This window comes from Bison bison, unplaced genomic scaffold (assembly GCF_000754665.1).
Source record: "Bison bison bison isolate TAMUID 2011002044 unplaced genomic scaffold, Bison_UMD1.0 scf7180017864035, whole genome shotgun sequence".
Taxonomy (NCBI): domain Eukaryota; kingdom Metazoa; phylum Chordata; class Mammalia; order Artiodactyla; family Bovidae; genus Bison; species Bison bison.
Genome location: NW_011494607.1, coordinates 12,756,622 through 12,767,396, shown reverse-complemented (window position 1 = coordinate 12,767,396; position 10,775 = coordinate 12,756,622). Strand labels below are relative to the sequence as shown.

The 10,775-nt window shown below is 36.9% G+C and overlaps 1 long non-coding RNA gene across 1 annotated transcript in view; it reads right to left on the bottom strand.

Annotated features, from left to right (window-relative positions):
* The window catches only part of LOC104984793, a 9,055-nt gene extending 6,091 nt beyond the window's left edge, over positions 1-2,964 (bottom strand). The window contains exons 1-2 of the long non-coding RNA XR_824787.1: positions 2,742-2,964; positions 1,836-1,989 (exon numbers count right to left, since the gene is read on the bottom strand). This is a non-coding gene — a long non-coding RNA (uncharacterized LOC104984793). The remainder of the gene's footprint in view (positions 1-1,835; positions 1,990-2,741) is intronic.
* Positions 2,965-10,775: the final 7,811 nt, after the last annotated feature.

Sequence of the window (10,775 nt, the reverse complement as noted above, 5' to 3'; positions counted from 1 at the left end):
ATCTGTACCATTTTTCTAGACTTCATATACATGTATTAATATACAATATTTGTTTTTCTCTGACTTACTTCACTTGTATCACAGACCCCAGGTCTGTTCTTTATGGTTATCACTTTAATATAAAAATTCTTTTCCTTTCCCAAGGTCAAGATGATTTCCTTCTATTATCTTTTTTTTAATATAAATTTATTTATTTTAATTGGATCTTTTAAAACTTTATTGGTATAATTTTCATATTTTTCACTTTAACCCACCAGGAACTGGCTTATATGTAAGTGTGAGGCAAGTGCCAGATTTCATTTTTTCTCCTATGGGTATATAGTTGACACAAGATAATTTATTGGAAAGATAATATTTGCCCCCTGCCATCATATATGTCATAAATCAAGTGACCATAAACAGGTGGTAGGTTTCTGGACTCTTCATTTCATTGGCCTACGTATTGGTACCTATACCAATACATACTGTCTTAACTACATTTTTATAATAGTTATTGAGTTTTGGTATATGTTAGTGTACATTCCCTAATTTAATTTTGGTTTTCTTTTTTGCATTTCCATATTCATTTTTAATCTGTTTGTCAGTTTCTCCTAAAAATTACCCTTGAGGAATCTGGTTGGAATTGCATTAAATCCTTAGTTAAGCTCAGGAATGAAGAAGGAAATGGCAACCCACTCCAGTATTCTTGCCTGGAGAATCCCATGGACAGAGAAACCTAGTGGGTTACAGTCCATGGGGTCGCAAAAGTGTCAGACACGACTGAAGCAACTAAACAAGCTCAGGAAAAATGGACAAAGTTACAATTAATCTTCCAATACAGTCCCTGGATTTTTAGGCGCTTTATCTTCGGTCTTAGTTCTTTGGCCTCCAGCTCTGTGCTGTTTTAGCGTTTAAGACATACACTGCAGGAGAGAGCACTATATCTGAGGTTTTTGAAACCTCTGATTCTTCTATGTGACCCCTCCAATCTCTGCCAGTCACTCTGTCTGTCCTCCTAGTAGCAACCCTGTGTGCAGGTTTGCTTAGGAATCTCCATTTGGTCTCAAATCTACAACCAACAAATGCCTTCAAGGATGCTCAAGCCCTTAGCTCTTCTCCATAACGAATCCTCTTGTTGGAATCTTACTCTTTTTAGTCTTTGCAGCTGCTAAAGTTCTCTGATGCCTTCAAGAGCCGGGTGAGTTAACGGCTCTTAATGAATCCATGTTAGAATAAAATATTGTCCAGAAATGAATAAAAGAAAAAAGAAAATAATTTGGTAACTCTTCTAGGTTTTCTGTTTTATAATTGTTTTGATCTGCCTCAAAATGTTCCATCTTACCCAAAAGTGAATCCCTTTGAAGATTTATGTTTGATTTAGACCATCAGCTGGTGAACTAGCAAGTGGTGATCATCTTAATCCAGTTACTGAGCCTGAGACAGTTTAAACTGAGAGTGTCAACCCTTGTTAGGGACAGGATATTTCTTATTTCTGGTTTCTCTCTTCTGGAATGTATCCCTTGGAGGTTCTAATTCAAGTCATAGGGATTTTCTAGGGTTTCTAATTTGGCTGTCTTATATTTGAATTTCTGTTCCTTAGAACTGTTAATTTATCAAAAGTTCTGCTCAGCTTGCCTCTAATAGAATCTATTGTATATGTGTCTGTGCTCAGTTACTCAGTAATGTCTGACTCTGTGACCCCACAGACTGTAGCCCACCAGGCCCCTGGAATTTCCCAGGCAAGAACACTGGAGTAGGTTGTCATTTCCAACTCCAGCGTAGGAATCTACAGATAGAATAGAATCTACAGATGCCTCTAAACCTAGGAAAAAAGTAGCCCCAAATACTGAGTTTACCTCTTGGAGTTTCTATCTCCCCCTGGTTGTTGGTCCCATAATTCTTCTTGCCTTGTTAGAACTCCCATGCTTCAAAGGGATTGTTCTTTATATATGTTTCCTCAGCATTTCTAGTTCTCCCAATAAGGGAAATTAATATTCCCTTGTGAAATTTCTGTAACAAAATGCAGAATCATAGAAACATTCATTAATGAGGTATTTTCACAAGAAAGACTATATCAGTGTTTGGACTTGGCAGAGTAAAGCAATTTGACTTGGTTTGGCAGCACTTCGTTTTGTTTCTGGTGGTGGTGGTTTACTTGTTATGCTTTCAGCTATCATGCCAAAGATCTGCTCTGTAAGTTCAAGTATTTGGAATGAGTTTTACAGTTGAAAAATGGTAGCAAGAACACATTAAAATATGAGGGCTAACTTCTTTCTTAATTTTTGAGGTCCTATTTAGAGGTTTCACTGACTGGTCTTCTACCAGTTTAAAAAAAAAATGAACATTTTAGCATGGTACATACTTTGCGTCTACAAAGTTGCTCATAAAAATTTATCAAATGTGCTCTCTAGGGATACAAAAATACTCCCTTTTGCTGTCAGTAATACCTCAGTCCAGATGATACAGTTCTGTTTTATTGCTGAATACGAATGAACTCTATGAATGTACATATACAGAACCATCAAAATCCATAATCTAAACATTTATAATCTCCCATCATTTCTGGGCATCACTATACTCTTGTCCAGTGTTTGCAACCTCACAACCTCTGCATCAAGTTAAGCTCCTATAGCTCATATGCTCAGAAGTAATCAATTTACCATAAAAATCAGCAGCTTAAAACAAGACACATTCTTAGCTAAGTTACTTAAGTCAAGAATCCAGGATGAGTTTGCTGGGTCCTCTGTTTAAAAGTCTCTTACCCGTTGTAATTCCTCGGTCAGCTGGGATGTAGTCATCTCAAGGTTTAACTGGGGAAATATCCACTTCCAAGTTCATGTGGTTGGTGGCAGGATTCTCTTCTTTGCAAGCTCTTGGACTGAGGGCCTCAGTTTCTCACTGGTAGTTGGCCAGAGGGAATTCTCAGTTCCTTGCTTGTGGATCTTTCCAAGGAGTCAACTTGCTTCATGAATCCATGCAAACTGAGCAGGCAATAGAGAGAGAGTCTGCTGTTAAGATGAAAGTAACAATCTTATGTAAGCTAGTTATAAAGTGACAGCCTAGCACTTACAGTACTTTCTGTTGGTTAGAATTTAGTTACTATGTTCAGCCCACACTCAACAAAAGGAGTTACACAAGGATTGGAATGTTGAAAAGCTATGGAGGAAAAATGACCAAAACTTCATATTCATCTGGGACTCATGCTCTAGTCATGTTCTGATCAATCTTCCAAGAAGCAGCTCTCTGATCATATCAGGAACCTGCCTAATAAACACAGCAAAGATCCTCTTGCCCATAGCCACCCACAATCAGACTCCAGTCTCATTTCCAATTTTTCTCTTTTCTCTTACTGCTCATGAATTCCATGCTCTAACCAGTACTGTGAGTTGAATTCACAAAGTGCTTGTTCTGTATATTTGTTGTGTTGCTTCCCTGCCTGACATAAAGGATTCTTCTCTTACTATAAAGTAAGGTTTTTAGCCTGGAAATAAAAAGGGGGGGTGGTGATGGAAGGCACATTATTTTTCTTTTCATATATGTAGAGAGAGAGCACCAATTATGCCAATGTTTAGAAGACTAAAAGGGCAGAATTTCAGGTATAATTGGGAATTTCTGACAGCCATCAAGGTAGTCCAACAGTGAAATGAACTGTGAGAACTGTGAAATGACAGTGATTTTTCCAATTTTTTGTGTGTTCCAAAGAAGGGGAAAAAATTGTCCATTATGGGGATAAAGAGATATCAGTGTTCAACAGAAGTTAAAATGAAAGGACTTCTGAGGCATCTTCCAACTCTTTCGATTCTGTGAATCTATGAATCTGTATAAAGATAGAAAGCAAAACTATTCTCTTTGATATGCAAAAATGAGAAATGATTTACATAAGAAAATTTTAAAATAAATCATAATTGCTATTTAAATGGTAGGTATTGCTCATACTCAGAAATCTTTTTTTTTTATATTTTCCCTCTTAAGTGAAGTCGCTCAGTCATAACCGACTCTTTGTGACCCTGTGGACTGTGTCCATGGGATTTTCCAGGCAAGAGTACTGGAGTGGGTTGCCATTTCCTTCTCCAGGGGATCTTCCCAACCCAGGGATCGAATCTGGGTCTCCTGCACTGTAGGCAGACGCTTTACCATCTGAGCCACCAGGGAAGTCTCTTCTAATTCATAGTTTTTGTAATAACCTATGGAATTACCTAACATTACACATTTTAAAATAAACATATGTATACGTGGCAGATTCATTTTGATATTTGGCAAAACTAATACAATTTTGTAAAGTTTAAAAAATATATAAATAAATAAATAAATATCTTTATGATCAATGTGCAGAAATTAAATGTTTTATTTGTGTAAGAAGAAAGACAGTGCCATTTGAATGCCCCTTTTCTATTAATTATGTTCCTAAGAATTTCCATAAAAACAATTCAGTCTAAATTTTCACAGAATCTTTGGTTACTGTTCATTTTAGGTTTATTGATGACACTGAACTTTAGAAAAATATTGACCTTTTTTGAGAAAATTTACAGATGCAACAGCTGCCCAAAGTCTTATTGCTATCTCTCTGGGTAAGTTGGAGGAAGTGGTATTATGAATGATGCTATGAATCATCACATGGGAAGAGAGATGTCTAAAAGCACAACTTTCAACTTCAACAGTGAGACAGAGAGGAAGGGAGACAGTGATCAAGGGAACTGGTGATGTCCAGTCCTTAATGGAGCTTCTGGTTAACAGTCCTTCTGGATGGTATCTAGTAGAAAAGAGATAATCTTTAGACAAAAACTGAAATGATTTTTTATTTATTTTTAAAAATTTATTTATTTATTTTAATTTGAGACTAATTACTTTACAATATTGTAGTGGGTTTTGCCATACATTGACATGAATCAGCCATGGGTGTACATGTGTCCCCCATCCTGAACCCTCCTCCTTCCTCCCTCCCCATCCCATTCCTCAGGGTCATCCCAGTACACTGGCCCTGAGAGCCCTGTCTCATGCATCAAACCTGGACTGGCGATCTATTTCACATATGGTAATACACATGTTTCAATGCTATTCTCTCAAATCATCCCAACTTCACTTTCTCCCACAGAGTCTAAAAGTCTTCCTTACACCTGTGACTCTTTTGCTGTCTTGCATATGGGGTCATTGTTACCATCTTTCTAAATTCCATATATTACTATATTGGTGTTTTTTCTTCCTGATTTACTTCACTCTGTATAATCTGCTCCAGTTTCATCCACCTCATTAGAATTGATTCAAATGTATTCCTTTTAATAGCTGAGTAATATTCCATTGTGTATATGTACCACACCTTTCTTATCCATTCGTTCATCAATGGACATCTAGGTTGCTTCCATGTCCTAGCTATTGTAAACAGTGCTGCAATGAACATTGGGGTACACATGTCTCTTTTAATTCTGGTTTCCTCAGTGTGTATGCCCAACAGTGGGATTGCTGGGTCATATGGCAGTTCTATTTCCAGTTGTTTAAGGAATCTCCATACTGTTCTCTATAGTGGCTGTACTAGTTTGCATTCCCACCAATAGTATAAGAGGATTCTCTTTTCTCTGTACCCTCTCCAGCATTTATTGTTTGTAGACTTTTGATAGCAGCCATTCTGACCAGTGTGAGATGGTACCTCACTGTGGTTTTTATTTGCATTTCTCTGATAATGAATGATGTTGAGCATCTTTTCATGTGTTCGTTAGCCATCTGTATGTCTTCTTTGGAGAAATGTCTGTTTAGTTCTTTGGCCCATTTTTTGATTTGGTCGTTTATTTGTCTGGAATTGAGCTGCATGAACTGCTTGTATATTTTTGAGATTAATTCTTTGTCAGTTACTTCATTTGCCATTATTTTCTCCCATTCTGAAGGCTGTCTTTTCACCTTGCTTATTGTTTCCTTCATTGTGCAAAAGCTTTTAAGTTTAATTAGGTCCCATTTGTTTATTTTTGCTTTTATTTCCATTACTTTGGGAGGTGGGTCATAGAGGATCCTGCTGTGATTTATGTCAGAGAGTGTTTTGCCTATGTTTCCTCTAGGAGTTTTAAAGTTTCTGGTCTTACATTTAGATCTTTAATCCATTTTGAGTTTATTTTTGTGTATGGCGTTAGAAAGTGTTCTAGTTTCATTCTTCTACAAGTGGTTGACCAGCTTTCCCAGCACCACTTGTTAAAGAGATTGTCTTTTCTCCATTGTATATTCTTGTCTCCTTTGTAAAAGATAAGGTGTCCATAGGTGCGTGGACTTATCTCTGGGCTCTCTACTTTGTTCCATTGATCTATATTTCTGTCTTTGTGTCAATACCATACTGTCTTAATGACTGTAGCTTTGTAGTATAGTCTGATGTCAGGTAGGTTGATTTCTCCAGTTCCATTCTTCTTTCTCAAGATTGCTTTGGCTATTGGAGGTTGTTTGTATTTCCATAAACATTGTGAAATTATTTGCTCTAGTTCTTTGAAAAATACCATTGGTAGCTTGATAGGGATTGCATTGAATCTATAGATTGCTTTGGGTAGTATACTCATTTTCACTACATTGCCTCTTCTGATCCATGAACATGGTATATTTCTGTGTCTATTTGTGTCATCATTGATTTCTTCCATCAGTGTTTTATAGTTTTCTATATATAGGTCTTTGTGTCTTTAAGTAGACTTATTCCTAAGTATTTTATTCTTTTTATTGGTGAATGGAATTGTTTCCTTAATTTCTCTTTCTGTTTTCTCATTGTTAGTGTATAGGAATGCAAGGGATTTCTGTGTGTTAATTTTATATCCTGCAACTTTACTGTATTCATTGGTTAGCTCTAGTAATTTTCTGGTGGAGTCTTTAGGGTTTTCTATGTAGAGGATCATGTCATCTGCAAACAGTGAGAGTTTTACTTCTTTTCCAATCTGGATTCCTTTTATTTTTCTGCTCTGATTGCTGTGGCTAAAACTTCCAAAACTATGTTGAATAGTAGTGGTGAAAGTGGTCACCCTTGTCTTATTCCTGACTTTGGGAGAAATGCTTTCAATTTTTCACCATTGAGGATAATGTTTGCTGTGGGTTTATCATATATGGCTTTTATTATGTTGAGGTATGTTCCTTCTATTCCTGCTTTCTGGAGGGTTTTTATCATAAATGGATGTTGAATTTTGTCAAAGGCTTTCTATGCATCTATTGAGATAATCATATGGTTTTTATCTTTCAGTTTGTTAATGTGGTGTATCACACAGATTGATTTGTGAATATTGAAGAATTCTTGCATCCCTGGGATAAAGCCCATTAGATCATGATGTACAATCCTTTTAATATGTTGTTGGGTTCTATTTGCTAGAATTTTATTAAGGATTTTTGCATCTATGTTCATCAGTGATATTGGCCTATAGTTTTCTTTTTTTTGTGTGGCATATCTGTTTGGTTTTGGTATTAGGGTGATGGTAGTGATCTGGTCCCATCACTTCATGGGAAATAGATGGGGAAACAGTGGAAACAGTGGCTGACTTTATTTTGGGGGGCTCCAAAATCACTGCAGATGATGATTGCAGCCATGAAATTAAAAGACACTTACTCCTTGGAAGAAAAGTTATGACCAACCTAGATAGCATATTCAAAAGCAGAGACATTACTTTGCCAACAAAGGTCCATCTAGTCAAGGCTATGGTTTTTCCAGTAGTCATGTATGGATGTGAGAGTTGGACTGTGAAGAAAGCTGAGCACCAAATAATTGACGCTTTTGAACTGTGGTGTTGGAGAAGACTCTGAGAGTCCCTTGGACTGCAAGGAGATCCAACCAGTCCATTCTGAAGGAGATCAGCCCTGGGATTTCTTTGGAAGGAATGATGCTAAAGCTGAAACTCCAGTACTTTGGCCACCTCATGCAAAGAGTTGACTCACTGGAAAAGACTCCTGCTGGGAGGGATTGGGGGCAGAAGGAGAAAGGGATGAAAGAGGATGAGATGGCTAGATGGCATCACTGACTTGATAGACGTGAGTTTGAGTGAACTCTGGGAGTTGGTGATGGACAGGGAGGCCCGGCGTGCTGCAATTCATGGGGTCGCAAAGAGTCAGACATGACTGAGCGACTGAATTGAACTGAACTGATTCTCATAGAATGAGTTTGGCAGTTTACCTTCCTCTGTAATTTTCTGGAAGAGATTGAGTAGGATAAGTGTTAGCCTTTCTCTAAATTTTTGGTAGAATTCACTTATGAAGCCATCTGGTCCTTTTGTTTGTTGGAAGATTTTTGATTACAGTTTCCATTTCTGTGCTTGTGATGGGTCTGTTAAGATTTTCTATTTCTTCCTGTTCAGTTTTGGAAGGTTATACTTTTCTAAGAATTCGTCCATTTCTTCCAAGTTGTCCATTTAATTGGCATATAGTTTCTGATAGTAGGCTCTTATGATCCTTCGTATTTTTGTGTTGGCTGTTGTGATCTCTCCATTTTCATTTCTAATTTTGTTGATTTGATTTTTCTCCCTTTTTTCTTGATGAGTTTGGCTAATGTTTTGTCTAACTTATTTATCTTCTCAAAGAACCAGCTTTTAGCTTTGTTGACTTTTGCTATAGTCTCCTTTGTTTCTTTTCCACTTATTTCTGCCCAAATTTTTATGATTTTTTTCCTTCTACTAACCCTGGGGTTCATCATTTCTTCTTTTTCTAGTTGCTTTAGGTGTAAAGTTAGGCTATTTATTTGATTTTTCTCTTGTTTCTTAAGGTAAAGCATGCATTGCTATGAACCTTCCCCTTAGCATTGCTTTTACTGAATCCCATAGGTTTTGGGTTGTCATGTTTTCATTTTCATTCATTTCTATGTATATTTTGATTTCTTTTTTAATTTATTTTGTGATTTGTTGGTTATTCAGAAGTGTGCTCTTTAGCCTCCACATGCTTGTATTTTTAATCTTTTTTTTTTTTTTTCCTGAAGTTGACATCTAATCTTACTGCACTGTGATCAGAAAAGATGCTTGAAATGTTTTCAAATTTTTTTGAATTTACCAAGGCTAGATTTACGGCCCAGGATGTGGTATATTCTGGAGAATGTTCCATGTGCACTTAAGAAAAAGGTTAAAATCATTGTTTTGGGGTGAAATGTCCTATGGATATCAATTAAGTCTAACTGGTCCATTGCATCATTTAAAGTTTGTGTTTCCTTGCTAATTTTCTGTTTAGTTGATCTATCCATATGTGTGGGTGGGATATTAAAGTCTCCCACCATTATTGTGTTACTGTTAATTTCCCCTTTCATACTTGTTAGCATTTGCCTTACATATTGTGGTGCTTCTATGTTGGGTGCATATATATTTATAATTGTTATATCTTCTTGGATTGATCCTTTGATCATTATGTAGTGTCTTTGTTTCTTTTCACAGCCTTTATTTATTTCAAAGTCTATTTTATCTGATATGAGTATTGCTACTCCTGCTTTCTTTTGGTCACCATTTGCATGAAATATCTTTTTTCAGCCCTTCACTTTCAGTCTGTATGTGTCCCTTGGTTTGAGCTGGGTCTCTTGCAGGCAGCATATATAAGGGTCTTGTTTTTGTATCTATTCAGCCAGTCTTTGTCTTTTGATTGGGGCATTCGACCCATTTACATTTAAGGTAATTATTGATAAGTATGATCCCTTTGCCATTTACTTTGTTGTTTTGGGTTTGAGTTTATAAACCTTTTCTGTGTTTCCTGTCTAAAGAAGATCCTTTAGCATTCATTGAAGAGCTGGCTTGGTGGTGCTGAATTCTCTCAAGTTCTGCTTCTCTGTAAAACTTTTGATTTCTCCTTCATATTTGAATGAGATCCTTGCTGGGTATAGTAATCTGGGTTATAGATTTTTCTCTTTCATCATTTTAAGTATGCCCTGCCATTCCCTTCTGGCCTGAAGAGTTTCTATTGAAAGATCAGCCGTTATCCTTATGGGAATCCCCTTGTGTGTTATTTGTTGCTTTTCCCTTGCTGCTTTTAATATTTGCTCTTTGTGTTTGATCTTTGTTAATTTGATTAATATGTGTCTTGGGGTGTTTCGCCTTGTGTTTATCCTGTTTGGGACTCTGGGTTTCTTGAACTTGGGTGGCTATTTCCTTCCCCATTTTAGAAAGTTATCAACTATTATGTCCTCAAGTATTTTCTCACGGCCGTTCTGTTTGTCTTCTTCTTCTGGGACTCCTATGATTTGAATGTTGGGGCATTTGACATTGTCCTAGAGGTCTCTGAGGTTGTTTAATTCTTTTTTCTTTTTACCTCTCTGTTTCATTTATTTCCACCATTCTATCTTCCACCTCACTTTTCCTATCTTTTGCCTCAATTATTTTACTGTTGGTTCCCTCCAGAGTCCTTTGGATCTCAGTTGTTGCATTATTCATTATTGATGGACTCTTTTTTATTTCGTCTAGGTCCTTGTTAAACATTTCTTGCATCTTCTCAATCCTTGTCTCCAGGCTATTTATCTATAACTCCATTTTGTTTTCAAGATTTGAGATCATCTTTACTATCATATTTTGAATTCTTTTTCAGGTTAGACTCCCTATCTCCTCCTTTGTTTGGTTTCATATGCATTTATCCTGTTCCTTTAACTGCTGAATATTTCTCTGCCTTTTCATTTTGTTTAGATTGGTGTGTTTGGGGTGGCCTTTCTGTATGCTGGAAGTTTGTGGTTTCTCTTTATTGTGAATGTTGCTTCCTGTGGGTGGGGTTGGACTAGGGGCTTGTAAAGGTTTTCTGGTTAGGGAAGCTTGCATCATTGTTCTGGTGGGTGAACCTGGATCTCTTCTCTCTGGAGTGTCCAGTAGTGAGTTTTGAGGTGTCTATGGGTTTGG